Below are 16,111 nucleotides of genomic sequence, written 5' to 3'. Positions count from 1 at the left end.
GTGTGCTCATTTGACTCCCATTATAGTGCTATTTACAATAGTGTTGCCATGTCCCAGATACAGGCTGAGTTTTCTCAATTGTCAAATTATCTCTAGGAAAAGATGTATGCCCATGCAGTTTGGTCCTCAGAAAATGTGACAATAGGGAAAGACAGAATTACCACAGAGGTAGAACGGGAGACATTTGAAAAATCTTTTGAGGAAGGATGCATTATGCAGGTGTGCCTGCTTAGGTTATTGTGAGCATCAGACCGCACAGAGGGTAATAACTACATCATCAGAATCCGCGCAAATTATGGTTCTGCTCATCAGATCTATAAAGATGCAAGGGAATGACAGTGAAGTTATTAGCAAGTTACAGTGTAGCTTGGACAATGAATGTGATCAGGTGCAGCAACTGAAAGTGGAATTAAAGCAGAGGGAGCTAGACACGGAATTGCAAGCTAGATGCAGTGATCTGGCTTCTCAATTGGTTCAGAGAGAGAAACAATTTAATGCGAGTGAGAAAGAATTAACCCACATAAAAGCAATTTTAAATGAAATCAGAGAAGACAAAGATGTTGCTATTTTGGAAATACAAGCCCTTAGAGAAGATGGCAAGGGGAAATATAGATAATTCTATGCTATGGAACAGGAGACATTTAAATTACTGTAAGAATATGAGAAAAAGGCCAACGCGCTGAATCAGTATCAGACACAAATCTATGAACTGCAAGCAATAATCAAAAAGATTGGGGTTGACCTGTCGGATAATGCAAGAACCTAGAACGGCAAATATTTAATCTCAAGTCTCAGGAAAGATGGCAAGGCACTACATTCAATGGAACTGTACTCAATCAAAGCTATGGCCAAGGAAAAAATTGCACCAACAGCTGTCCCTGTGTCCAGACCTGGATAAAACCCAATGGTGGGATCTGAATCACCTGAAAATATTCACAATCATTCTTTCCCACAAGAGTACAGGAATGAGTGACAAAATAACATACACCAAAATGCACCATGTAGTCCTAAAAATATATTTGTGCGACAATATATGTCACCCCTGGCATGTTTGGAATCACTAACTGAAATAATCAAATAATCTACTGGAATCATTAGGCCTATTCATAGCACATCAAATACCCCTATATTAGGTGTTCTAAAACCTAATGGACAATGGCGCTTGTGTGTGGATCTATGAGAATTAAACAGAAAAAAGGTACTTATTTCAAGGTGGCACATTTCATTTATTGATCAGGGTCATGCACAGGTTCACAGGTCAGGTGTTTAGCACATTAGACCTTACAGCTGGATATTGGTGTGTGCAACTAGCTGAAGATATTCAAAATGTATTAGTATTTTCCTTTGACAAATCACAATATGCGTGGTCCAGGACACCTTTTGGGTATGTCAATACTGGGAGTGAGTTTGGGATATTCCTAAGCAAGGCACTGTCGGATGCAGCTGAAAGGGAGACAGTAGTTTATGTGGATGATGTGCTGATCAAAAATGAAGATCGGAAAAGCCACTTCAAAGAGATTAGAATTGTGCTTAGTCAACTACAGAAGGCTGGGGAAAAGATATATTTACAGAAAGCATAGTGGTGCAGATAAAAGGTAAACTTCCTAGGACATGAAGTGACAGAGCATTGATTAAACTCACAAAAGAAAAGGGTGGAGGCGATTCATAAACTAAAAGATCTCACTAATTTGAAAAGTTTAAAGAATTTGTTAGGAATGACAAGTTACAAAAGGAAATGTATTGAGAATTATGCAGAGATTACACAAGCTTTAACGATATTACTGAAGCAGGGCATACCCTGGAAATGGGAAAAGGAACCAAATGAGGCACTAGCCATGCTAAAAGAGTGTCGAATGAAAGCACTATATTTGGCATATCCAATGAAAAATTAGGATTTCTTAGTTGAAATAGGATTTACAGATCAATGCCTGTCAGCAGTGTTATATCAAAAACACGATGTGAATAACAAAACCATTGCTTATTGTTGAATATATTTTGGGGTTATATCTATTCGTTCATGGTGCTTTTTGATTATGGTCGTATTTAGTGGTGTTTTATAATTCTTGGTGATATATTGTCATAACTGATTGGGGTATTTTTATAGTAGTGAGACTAATTTGAAAATATTGCCTAATAATTGTTTTTCCATGGGTCACTAACAACAAACAAAATACTGGACTTGATACACTCTGAATGAATGCTCATGCCCCTTTGTGGTATCTTATTTACAATACCACACCATGCCCTTTTGGCTGCGTTTCAACATTTGTAAAGTATGCAAATGAAATACTGAACATGCATTCAATCTCTCCACAAATAATCATCATACAGCAGCTGCTTTACTTTGAGATATCGCTTAATGCGTACCTGTCTCTTTGTGTGTATCAAATAAAAGGGACTGAGGCCCTCATTACGACCCTGGCGGAAAGTGACTGACCGGACCGCCACAGCGTAAATAGCGTTTCCGCCATTGCAAGAAGGAGCAAAGTGCGGCCCATTCCGACCCATCGGGCACGAGCACCACGGCATGGCGGAAGTGCAAAGTCCGCGATGGCGGAAATGAACCCAAAACGGCCCACACCGCCGCCGTACGGCGCCCTAGGTGCAATACCGCCACCCATCACAGCGGACACCGCAGTGTGCGCCTACCGTAAAGTACGGTGACCGGAAATATACGGAAACGGAAGTTAAAACACGGGCCCGGAACGGGAAACAACCCGCCGTACACCTATAAAACCACTAAAACCACACAACCACTAAAATCACCACCCTGAGACACAACCCAACCCGTCATCCACCCTAGCGAAACCAAGAAAAATGGGAAAAGTAGCGAAGAAAGCGTGCGACCGCAAGCGGCAGGTCCACTTCTCCCGTGAGGAACTCACCGTGCTAACAGAGACCCTCCAGGAGAATGCTGCCGTCGTCTTCTCCACGCAAATGACCAGGACGGCACTCGCAAACAAGAAGGCCATATGGGCTCTGGTGGCACAGCGGGTAAGTGCGGTGGGGACCACACCCCGCACCCCACAGCAATGCCGTAAGCGATGGGACGACCTGCGGATATGCGTCCGCAGCATACTCTCTGCCAACCGCAACATTGCCACAGCCACCGGGGGAGGATCGGAATCACCAATCAAGCTGACCCCCTGGGAAGAAATCTGTGCCTCCACCATCGGAATGGAGAGCATAGAGGGAGTCGGAGGGATGGAGAAAGGAGTGCAGACATCCGAAGAATCAGGTAGGTGGGCCTAATGAAACAATGCCAAAACCACAAAGTCCATCCATGTGAAGCACCATGTGTCCCCATAGTGCAACAGAAACACATGTCCAGGAGAACGTCCACACACATCGTCCTGATAGCGCACGTTAAAACCCACAATAAATACATAAATAATTAAAAACCCCTAAAACACGCACTACACGTGCAGCAGGCACACCCTAACGGCAGGCTGCCAAACAACTGCACCCTCACTCCACACACAAATGGAAGCACCTCCAAGGCCCCGACCCAAATCACCCTCAGGTACCACCCCAATGCATGTGATACAATGCCATTCCAATTCCCACAGACCCACCAATAACCCTCGCCCTCCTTTACTCCACCACAGGGTCCGATCCAAACGACGAGCTGCAGGACACCCCTACCAGCACACCTGCAAAGAGGGCCAAGACCAACGGCCAAAGACCCTCCACCTCAGCTGCACGCATCAAGACACGGCAGCAGCACAAATCAGGTGGCAGCACACAGGAGGGAACATCAACAGGCACCCCAGCAGCCAGCATGCCCACAACACCACCACCACAGGTCCCCCCAACGGATGCCACAGAAGGCACTGCCTCCGGTGGCAGCAGCACCATAGGTGACACCCCATTGATGGCAGCATGCTCCGACACAGAAGACGGGGATGTCGAAGTCAGATCCATCCATGACCTGTCCCAATCCCCCTGTCTGTTCCATCCCGTACTACATGAGGATACCACGCAGGGGCACCCACAAGACGACGACTGGCCATCCCCCACAAGCCCTGTGGCAGGGCAACATGAGGACAACAGCCCCTCTGTGACACCCCTGCAAATGGCCATGGCCCAGCAGAGGCAACAGTCCCTCGACCAGTTAATCGTGCAACAGCAGCAACTGGCCACGCTCCTCAAGGACCATGCCGATGAATGTGGGGGCACTAAGGCAGACATAGAAACATCAACTGAGACACTTAGGGCAGAAATGGAGAGAGGTACAGAGACACTAAGGGCACAAATGGAGAGTAGCACCGAGAGCCTGAGAGTCCAAATGGAGAGAAGCACCGAGAGCCTGAGGGGGGAACTGCATGCGACGTCCAAAGACGTATGTGGTGAACTTGCCGCAGTGCGCCGTGTGCTCACTGAGCTCTCGCAAACCCTTAGGGACATGCATGGACGTGAGCAGGCAGAGACATCATCCGTTGCAAGTTCCGTCCAGGGCAGCCCCCAACGTAGATCTGGGAGGAACCTGCGCTCCACAGGCAGGGGTGCCCCTGATACCAGCAGAGGGGGCTTGCAATAGCGACTGCCCACTGACGATGAGCATCTTTGGACACTGGTGTTCGGGGGGGAGGTGGGAGGGTGGAGGGGGTGTGTTGGTCTCACTTGGGTGGCGGGTCGATAGGGTGTACAACATGATATCACATATGCCATAAAAAGTGCACGATCAACCAATGAGATGTGTGGACATTGATCTTTGTGTACTAGGCCATCATAGGCGTACAGTCCATATTGTGCATGTCCCAGACACACACAGTGCCACGAGTCCCGTGTCCATGTATCAGCCACCAGGCGTGAGTGCTAGAAGCATACATCAATGAGATGCTGACGAATGTCACGGGCCTCCGGTGCCTCGCAGACTCCTTGAGGTGCTGCCACATCCCCACCCTCATCATGACCATCTTCAGGTGCTTGCAGTTCTGCGACAGGGGGCATGGGCACATTTCTACGTACGCACATGTTGTGGAGCATGACACATGCCATGACCATCTTTGCAACCTTCTCATGGCGGTACAGGAGTGTCCCGCCAGACCTGCTGAGGCAGCGGAAACGACCCTTCAGTAGGCCGAATGCCTGTTCAATGACTACACGGGTACGTGAGTGGGCATGGTTGTAGTCCTCCTCATGCTGGTCCCGTGGGTTCCGGACTGGTGTGAGGAGCCATCTCTTCAGTGGATATCCAGCATCACCTGTATGTGGACGATAAACGTATGATGTGGAATGCCATTGCTACGTACGCACACCCCCCCCCGCCCCCTTCCTGCCAGTTCATTGCCGAATCACATACCCCACATCATCATGCATGAAATGAGACTCACCGAGTAGCCAGGATCTGTTCCCTGCGTGTCGCTCCATGTAGCGTGGTATTGTAGAGTTCCTCAAGACCATAGAACCATGGGTTGATCCAGGGAATCGGGCACAACAATGTGTAATGATCCTGTTGGAGTCACACACCATTTGTACATTCAGAGAATGAAATTGTTTTCGGTTGCGGTACTGGGCCTCCATGGCATGTGGGACGACCAATTCCACATGGGTGCAGTCGATGGCACCAATGCAACCCGGTATGCCGGCAAGTGCATGGAATCCCACTTTTGTGTTGGTAATTTCCTGCTCCGAGCGTGGTAGAGAGATGTAGTCGTCTGCGTGCTGCAGGAGGGCATCGAGCACTTGCAATAGTGTCCGTGAGAACAGTGGCTGAGAAATGCCATGCAACTGTCCGACTGTGTGCTGGTAGGTGCCTGTGGCCAGGAAGTGGAGTACAGACACCACCTTCAGTAGGGGTGGGATGGCGGTTGGGCTATCTATCATGCTGACAAGGTCAGCCTGTGTCATGTCCACAATGGCGGTTATGGTGTCCCGGTCCAGACGGTAGAGGGTGTGGATCTGCTCATCAGTGAGGTTGAACGGATGTGCTCGGAGGCGTGGGATTGCGGGCTGCCTGCGTGGTGGTAGTGGCTGTGCTGGCGGCCCTTGCTGGCCCTGCCTTGGCCTCCTCCTCCTCCTGCGTCTCCTCCGTGCGGCCGGTTGTAGTTGGTGTTCGTCTTCTTCTTGGAGTTGGAGTACTTGCAGTGCTATCAGGTCCCCCAGGGCCAACATCGCGAGTCCTGCCGGTAGCATTTCGGTGTGGTTGTGGGAGGAGACTGGCTGTGCAATTTATGTGTTTCCAGGCTGAATGGCCTCCACCTGTGGTGATTCATTCCACCTGTGCAAACTGCTCTCCCCTTTGGCCGAGCACGTCCCGCACACAACGCTGCAATTCGTGGAATGGCATCTTGCCATTGCAATCTTGTATTTGTACCCGATGGCCGTGTAACATTGGTTGATATGTTCATTCTGTTGTGGTCCCATTGTTTCACATACTATCTGTGCAGTCGCGAACAGAGTTGTGAAGGGTCAGTGGAACGTAGTACTCGAGTAACGGTGGGCCCTCATTCATCACTGTACCGAGTTGCAACGACGGGCGGGGCGTCCCATTCGTGGGTGAAGGCAGTTGCCATTTTCACACACAGCCGCACTCGATGGATTAATTAGTGTTTTCAAACGGCCACAGATGCCTCTTCGACGTGATGTTGCAAATGAGGAATTCGAAGGGCGGCGCTTTCGGTTTTCAGCTAGCGGCGAGGAGATGCCCACAGGTCTGACTGCAAATATAACGTTCTATTGTTCAATGTCCTTGGGACAGGGGCCATGGCGAGAATGCTATGATTGATATGAATAGTATGGGATGCGCAATTGCGTAGTGGACGATAAGGCAGGACGTTCCCAAATACATGTTACTTCACTAGACTGGAATTACGTGCTGGGGCACTGTGGATTTTGCAGGCTGCATAACGCACAGACTCAATGGATATTTCTAATGTTATGTGAGTACATATTCAGGCGTTTTCATTACGGGATGAGGGAATGATGAATGGATGCATGGGCAGGTGGTTTGATACAGAGTTTGCCATGTACAGGGCTTCATGGGATCTGTCCGCCCCCCCTGCGCTATGTGATGCAGGGCTGCCATAGTGGGACCATCGTCTATCTAGCCTTGTTGAGCCCTCCCTGTCTCGACGCGCCTTCAGACACTTGTGTCCATGCACGTTACCAATCCCATCTGAAGGATTCTGTTTTCACAGACGCATGCACAGGTACACTCGTTTGTGATGGTGTTTTCACCTCGATATAGATAGTTATGATTCGCAAGTGGTTTTGGGGTGGTGATGATCCTTTGGAGTGGGCTTGCATGCATATGGCTGTGGATCTAGTGTGATCATTGAAGTGAGTTGTTCGAATGTAGTTCTGATGGCCATTCTATTCTGTTTCTTTTCTTTTGGTTGACAGGTATCTCCTCCCCTTTTGCCACTGCCATCTGTATGCCACTCCTGCAGATGGGTTTTACTCCCGACACCTGCTGCTTCGTGTTAATCAGTGGAGCAGCATTACGATCTTATGGGACGATCGCCAATGGGCCACATGCCCTTACGCAGTACTGGTGGCTCGGAGCAACATTTCGGCCTTTCAGCTGGACTAGTGCCTCCCCATTGGGACGGCCCTGCGGTTCTGTGCGCTTCCATGTTGCCTTTTCGTACGTGAATGTGGCTCTGTGTACCATGAGGGAACAGGGCGTCACACAAGTAGTGGCTGGTCATTTCTTGCGGATGCAGCCCACAATGGTGAAATGTGTTTTGGAGTTCATGGCCTGATGGCTGTATGGGCTTGGTGATTTTGATGTGCATTAAATTTCTATTCTGATTTGGCCCGTGTAGCGTTCTTCTTTGCAAGTGATGTGGCATATGCCTATTTGGGGGGCGATGTATTGTGAGGAGATCTGCACTGGGTTCCAGCTTCGGAGTTTAGTTGCGTGGTACTGTACTGGGCGCGTTTGCCTACGAAGCCCGTGAGGTCAGGGATGGGGGCTGCCAATATGACAGTTTGAATGTTGTCATGCTCAGGGGCGGGGGATTGGGTTTTGTGTGACAGATGCCGGTCAGCCAGGTGGACTGGTGGAATGTTGTGATTTTCTGAATATTGCTGGTCACAGGTGCCTGTGTTTGCGTGCGTTTCTTGGTGGGGGACTGTGGTCATGTCCATTGGGATGGCTTCTGTATTCGTGCCATCTGTGCCCTGCAGCTCCCATTGGCCCCTCTTGAGGTTCATTTGTTCGTTGGCATGCATGGGTGACTTGTGCATTTCACTGGTTGCATTGTGGCTTCGTTGCACCTACGGGGAGTTGTACTTTGTGGGCAGGGAGCGGTGTACGGGCAGTCAGTGGGGCCGTTTACGGTTGATTCGCGATGCCGTACTTCTCACCATGGCGGAATGGTGCATTCCGCCATGCTTGATGGCGTTAGGTACATGTCCGCTGGGGTCGGAATTGGCGTACCGTTGCGCCATGGTGGTGTTTACGGTTTGGCATGGCGCGCGCGCGCGTGCTTGGTGCAGTTAGCGTTGGCGTTCACTACGGTGTCGCTAATGGCATCGTACTTTGCGGTGACGGGTCATAGTCGCACCGAGCGCTATTCGATGGCGGTATTGCATTTCCGCCATCGTTTTCCGAATTCCGCCAGGGTCGTAATGAGGGCCTGAATGTGGAATCAATATAAAGAAACAAAAATTTACTTTAGTATCTGTTTTTTATCGTAAAATAGAAATATGCAATTTATGCAGAACAAAACCTATGCTGCCCAGATTGTATTTCACACTGCAATATCATTTAGCGCTTTAGCAGTGCCAAGTATTGCCGACTGCCCTTGCCATCTTCAAACTTGGCAAGATAAATACACTTTAAAAAAAAACAGTGAGCCTTTGAAAAACATAAACACAGGATTACATGCACGTTAAAAATAGACTGCACCTAATATGAAGTGAACAACATAATCTCGACTACTTGACCACATACAAAACAGCAGCCCCTCAATTAACCAAATATTTACCTAGATACATTGGTGATATTTCTAATTCAGTTTGGCATGCAGATCTTTCCGAATCTTTCCACCTGCCTTGCCCAGGGTCACTCAGATAAGGACCGCTTCAACTTCAGAAAGCCTGTCAGCACCGAATTCCACCTCTAGACAGCACTCTGTTACTTTGTCTCCCAATGCCCGAAGATGAATGACCACTACTCCCTCTCAAAGCTCTTTTTTTATCAAATCCCTTGTCATTCAAGGGAAACACCTCCCCTTGAGCAGCTCATTCCACTGAAATGGCACATGATTTCATTTCCGAAGAGCAAAAGATACATCTCTCCTCGAGCTTCAAGCTCTAATACAATGCCCTGCTGTCAGTAGAATGGATCTTCACATTTTTTTAGTTTATCACCCAGCGCATATTTAATTTGCATGTTTAATTTCCCATTTCCAGAGCATCATGCATTTTCCCAATCTGCATTCAGCTTATTTCATCATGGACTAATGATTCACTTAATTTGAATAGAATACAATCATCTTGATGACAGAACATTATTTCATTTGGCTAATAAGGCTACACAGACTGAAATTAAAAAAATCCTTTAGGCTTCGACTCCAATGATTCTGGCAACTCACACTGTGCACTCATATAGCTTTCAGGAATATTTCCGATCACTGGTTTACTGAAATCAGCAGTGTACTAACATTTATATATTGCCATTTCTATTGCAGAGTTTTGTTTCAAATGAATGTCTTGACACCCGTTATTGTCCACCAGGATTTGAATGGGGCCATCTCCAATCTCTATCAGTGGTGTATATTCGCATTCTAACCCTTGCTACCTCATGGATTCATTTAGACATACAAATGCACCTGATCCTTTTATCTGTTGTCCCTTTATGTATTTGAATGCTGCTATAAATTGTCTGGTGAATGTGGGAATGGTAACATCCTTTTTCACCTGCAGTTCAACTGTATATTGTGTCATTTGGGCACAATGGTGAGCCTGTGTATTGTCTTCAAATTCAGGTGTGGATCCACCCAACCTGGACCAAACCTTTTGATTTAGAAAGTCTAATACCATACACATCCTGTGCATGATGTAATTTCCCAAATAGAATTTGTTTTGTGTCCCGCTCACGATCTACATATTGTGATGACTACGCTTGCGGCTAATTGTAATCTAACATGCATGTCCTACAATCCTTTGTCCCAACTCGAAGTCATCTAGGCCAAAAATGTGTTGATTCTTTATTCCGAACTTTGGGATCTCTTCCCTGTCAATTATTTGCCGGAATATCTTTTCATTGATGAAACTCCTTTCATGTTCAATCGTCAAAGTAGCTTTAATCATTTCAGGATGCCCATTCACATGGATAGGAATCCATAGCTGCCCCTCTCCCATGTGTATTTCTGAGATGGTTGAAATGTGTTTTTCTTTATTTACCTCTGGAGTGACATTTGGTTTATGTTTTTCTTCATTTAGATAAAAATGCAGCGTTTTTTCATCTATTTCTGTTTTCCTTTTTTATTGAGGTCTAAATAAATCTCCAAAATCTCCAAAGCCTGTTTCTCTTTTTCTCCTCGCATTTCATCCTGCCACATGAGAATAACAGTGATGCTGGGTGCAAAGCCATTCTGAAGATTTACTTCCACTGCACTTCTGATTTAGCAACAGTGTGGCATTTTTTTACACTGTTGCTCTGTGTCATTGTTTTCTTAGGTCTCAATGGCTTTTTAGTCAAAGACTACAATACTCCATTTACCCCATAAATGAGGGGCGACAAGCTCTTCAGGCAATTCGTCCCTATGAGGAAGGGTATTTCATTAATATATCTGATCAACACTTCCTGTCTCATGTGATGCTTCCCTGCCTTTATGTCAACCTCAATGACACCTTTGATATGTATCTCTTCCCCATTGAAATTGTGCACAGGGCCTTCATTTTGCTTCACCATTATATGATTTTGTGGGGAGCTCCCTTCATTGACACTTTTAACTAGTTCTTTTGACATTATAGTTGCTTGGCACCTATACCAATCATTTCAAATGCACTACATTTTTATTCAGAAGAAATAGGAGCATAGTACCTATATTTAGCCTCTTCCTTCTAGTGTACATACAAAGTGTGAAGTTTTGCTGATTTCAGGACTTACTTTCCTTAACTCTTTTTTACTCTTTAATAGGAAAATGGCACATGGAATTACATTTAAACTCCTTTTTGCCCACTTCATTTTTAATTTCTGTGTCTATTCTCCTGGGCTCAGAACCCATTTGGAATTTAGCCACTGACTTCCCTGCCGACCTGGGACCACTAGTGTTCACAACCATGTTTCTCATTATACGTTTCTCATTGTCAGGGTCCTCGCCAGTTATGTGTACACTGCAACCCTTTGACTAGGTATTTTCACAAGTGCCATATGCCGGCCTGTCAACTTATGGCACATGACACTTATCTGTGTTTTGTACGGAGCCTGTCATTTCTGTCCCTTGGAATATCCGTGGTTCAAAATACTCCTCAGGTGACTGACTTGCACCCTCCTTTTGATCTACTGTTTCCTTTGTATAGGTATCAACAGTATTCTAACTATCAAGTGAGGATAATCTATCTGTCGATCCTACATCTTCGTCTTGTGTTTCATCTTCAGATTGGATGCTTTTTTAAAAAAAATCTGCTTCTCTGTTCTTTGGGTTTTTCTTGTTCATTTCCCCCCTCTTGTAGATTTTCACACACCTGAATATTCTGGTTCAACTCTAAATTGAACTACACTGCTTCTTTGTGTGTGTTGAAATTCCCTGTCTCACTGTCATTTGTTTGTTTTCTTATTTTGAAAACAGCAAGCAATTCAGTACCGTTATTCAAAGGTGATTTATAGGCATCTGTATTTTCATCAGTGCAGAGGTGATTAGCTACTCACTTCTTGTCAGAACGCACAAGATCACTCCTAAGGCATTCTGCACCTTCACTTGGCTGTTGCTTTTGGACTGCACATAACTTTCCTATCTGTTCAGACAACATTTTAACTTGGGCCTCTTAGCATTGAAACCTGGCCATGAATTCCTATATTTGCGACCTGGGCTGGTAGTTATTAAACTCACCTTGATTAGGCCTATTCTGGTACTTCTCACGAAATTGATTTCTATGTGCGTTACCTCTGAATTCATGTGAGACAGGAGGTGGAGAACACAGAGTGACCATCCTTTGACCATGGTTGACTGGTGGTGGTGATTGGTTATATTGGTGAGGGACATAATTCATATTTTGTCTTTCATTTGATGGGAATTGTCCCCTATACTGGTTTCCATTTCCAATTAATCTAACTGCATATCTTGGTCTTTCTTGGTGGCCATATACCATTGTATTAGGGTCAAATCTACTTTGAGCCCCTAGTGTCTGGTATGGGCTATTGTACATTAGATTTTTTTTTTTAATCAAAGTGTATTGCCATTTTGGTTACAACATCACACAGTTTTCAACATAGCTCTTTGCCTAGTCAAAATTACAACAATATCCCCTCCCCTACCCACCCCCTCCCCTCCCTATGGGCATGGGTCTAGCATGTACGTTTGCAGCATTAATGGGGCTCTTGATAAGTACTTCAAAATACAGTCAGGACTACATTCTTGGTCACACACTAGAGCTTTAGGCTCAACACATCCCACCTAACGATACTCATTCCATGGCACATGTTTTCCAATCCACGTGTAGCTTCTGGACATCCATCGTGATCTGGTCCCCTTCCCAGCAGGCACTCATCACCTCAAGCCAAGCGTCCATACTTTTCAAAAAAAGGAAGCCACAATCCATCAATCTCTGATTTGGATTCATCAATGAGGGTTGTCAAAAACTCCATATCATAAATCGCAGGGACTTTGATGACCCACTCTTTCTCCCCAGGCATGTTCGGACTTTTCCATTTCTGGGCCAAACAACACCTAGCTGCCACCAACATGACCCGCAACATGTGGCTCTGTGTCTATTGGTGGTCCCTGCCCACTTCAATCCCCAAAAGGAGGAGCCATGGGGACATGGTCCTCCCAACTCTGTCCACCCCCTTGATCCAAGACAGCACTTCTCCCCAATATGTCTGCACCACTGGGCAGCTCCACCACATGTGTATGTAGTCTCATTTCTCTATCCGACATTTCCAATAGTGTGGGTCATACCCCACTTTCTTCCTGGCTATCCTCTGCGGAGGGTAGTGCCTCCTGTGAAGTACTTTTAGGGCCTGATGCCGGAATTGGAGCGAGGCCGTTGATTGGTTGGCTCACCTGCACATTTTAGACCACCTCCTGTCATCAATTTCTTCCCATAAGTCTTTCCCCCATTGTGTCTGTGCTGGGGGAGGGTACCTTGGAGCTGCGAACATGAGAAGTTTTTAGAGACAGGATATGACATCCTTGGATCCCTGTCCTGAAATGAGAGGTTTTTCAAAATCTGTTAGGTCCCTTCTAAGGGTATCTCCCCAGCAGGATTTGGTGAGTGCTCCCTTAAGCTGGAGATAGCGAAACAGGGAAAGGTTGCATAGCCCCAGGGCATCCTCCAAGTCTTTCAGGGGTATAAAGGATCCCCCCACCCACATCTGACCCACCCAGCTGAGGCCAGCCTCATACCATTGTTGGAACGCGCCAGGATCAGCAATCTTATCTCTGACCGGGGGGGCCCAAATGCAGCTCAGCTGGGAGGGCCACGTTGAAAGCCATCTATAGTAGCCCCCTTCATTCCACGCTGACCAAAGACGCCCAGTACTGGGTGTTGCAGGACCCTTCTAGGGATGCGTGTCTTGGGGACCCAAAGCCATTCATCCAGCGTAATCGGGGCAAGAACCTTGTTGTCCATCGCCACCCATTGCTTCTCTGTCCCCGGAGTGAGATGATCCACCAATATCCTCAATTGAGAAGCCTTATAATAAGTTTCCAATTACCGCACCATCTGCCTTGGGTCTAGTCAACACCTCATAGGAGATTCTATGTTTCTTGCCTGCCCAGCGGAATCGTAGGAGGGCTTGTTTTACCTCCGTAAGGAATGTCTTATTGGGGAGAATCACCATTTTCACCAAGTTAAGGCGTGCCAACCAGGAGAGCCCTGATCTCGCCCATATGGCAATATCCCTCTTGATTGCTGTCCAAAGGGGGAGAAAATTATTAGAAAAAAGGTCCTCCATGCTGCGTGTCACCTGAATACCCAAATAGCAAAATCCATCTCTCTGAATACGAAAGGAGAGTACTCCCACGTACTCCACCTCTGCGCCCTGCAGGTTGCCTGCTATAAATGCTGCTGACTTCCCATAATTAACCTTAAACCCAGAGAGCTCTTCATATCATGTCAAGCTTTGCATTACCAGGGGTACCATATGGGACGGGTGGTAATATAGAGCAGTGCGTCATTGGCAAACAAGCCAACCTTACAGTGGGATTCTCCAAATCTCACCCCACTAATCGCCTCATCGTTAAGGACGGAGGCCGCCCAGGGTTCAAAAACCAGTGCATACATGAGGGGGGACAGAGGACATCCTTGCCTCGTACGCCTTCCCAAGGGGAACGACCCCCCACTCAGTCCCATTTTCCACCACCCTAGCTGAGGGAGTAGAGTACAAAGCCAACATCCAGCCCAGCCATCTCGGGCCCATACCCAAAAATGTGAAGACCTCCCCCATGAAAACCCAACTAACCCTGTCGAAAGCCTTTTCAGCATCCAGAGGCAGTAAAAGAGCCCCCTCCTCGCGCACCACCCTTGAGTTCAGCACATGAGGGTCTTTCGCATATTGTCAGAGCCTTGTCTGTTCATCACAAATCCCACCTGATCCGGGTGGATCAAGCGAGGGAGGTTCCTCTCCAGACGGGTCGCCATGATCCTGGCGAAGATCTTAGCATCTGTGTTTAGGAGGGAAATAGGCCTGTACGAGCTACAATCTGCCAGTTTGGGAATCACAGCAATTAAAGCTTGTAAGAACGTAGGCGGGATAGTGTCTTTACCCCTAATATGATTAGACTGCTTGGCTTATGGTTTTACCAAGATAAGTTGGTACTGCTTATAGAACCATCGCCTCCCAGGGCTTTCCCCGTTTTCAATATCTGAATGGCTACCTTCACCTCTTCCTCTGATATTTCCCCCTCCAAAACCTCTCATTCTGGATCCGTCAACCAGGAAAGTGGGTGTTCTGCCAAATAGGCCCAGATGTCCTCCAACGAATCATTTTCCAGTCTAGCGTACAGCCCTCTATAGAAGTCTGCAATACTTTCCACTATTTCCTCCCCTTTCCGGCACATTCTTCCCCCCTGTCTCTGATGGCTCCAGCCTTCCGCTCAGTTCTACATCTCCTCGTTCGATTTGCTAGGAGGGTACCCACCCTGTCTCCCCATTCATAGTACCTTTGTCGCGTATACCTCATCTTCTTAACCACTTCCCCTATGAGGACCGCATGTAGTGCCTGCCTCTTCTCCCGCATTTCTCCCAGGAGGGCCTCTCGGTCCTCCCCTGCACAGTTCAGTCGGGCCCGTAGACCCCTCAGTTCATCACGGTTCATCACGGATCCTGCTCCCCTTTCTTGTTTACATTGGGCTCTCTGCTATAAGGAGACCCCAAAAGGTGGCCTTAGCTGCCTCCCAGACCATCACCATTTCAGTGCCCCCGTTTTCATTAGTTTTGGCATTCATTTCATCCCTTAGGAAGTCTCTAAAAACTCGGTCCCTTAGGAGCATGTAATTGCAACGCTATCTAAAGGTCCTCTAGTTTGTTCCACCCATTTCTGCAGCTCACTAAGCAGTAAAGCAGCAAAAAGTTTACCAGTAATATCCAGCATCGAAAGGAGCCTGTAGTTATTAGGATCTATATGGCTACCCTTTTTGAACACAGGGACGAGGATAGCTGTTTGCCAAGAACAGGGAATGGTCCCCTGAGTTAAGATCTTTTTAAAGAGGATCGAAAGGAGGTATGCGCAAAATGTAGGATAGTTCTTAATTACTGCATTAGCCAGCCCGTTGGGGCTTTACTGCTTATTGAGCTGCAGAAATGGGTGGAACAAACTAACATACTTAGCAGGTTCCAATGTGGTTTTCGGCGAGACTTCTCTACCTCTCATAAAAAACATAAACAAAATCTTGAGATTTTGACTTTCGATTTTTTGGTTTCCGATGTTATGACTATAAACCCTGCTGGATATCTTCTTCGGACACAAGATGATGCTTCTCCCCTTGCC

Source organism: Ambystoma mexicanum, chromosome 8, assembly GCF_040938575.1.
Source record: "Ambystoma mexicanum isolate Mex_15411 chromosome 8, UKY_AmexF1_1, whole genome shotgun sequence".
NCBI classification, from domain to species: Eukaryota; Metazoa; Chordata; class Amphibia; order Caudata; family Ambystomatidae; genus Ambystoma; species Ambystoma mexicanum.
This window is presented reverse-complemented; position numbering follows the sequence as displayed.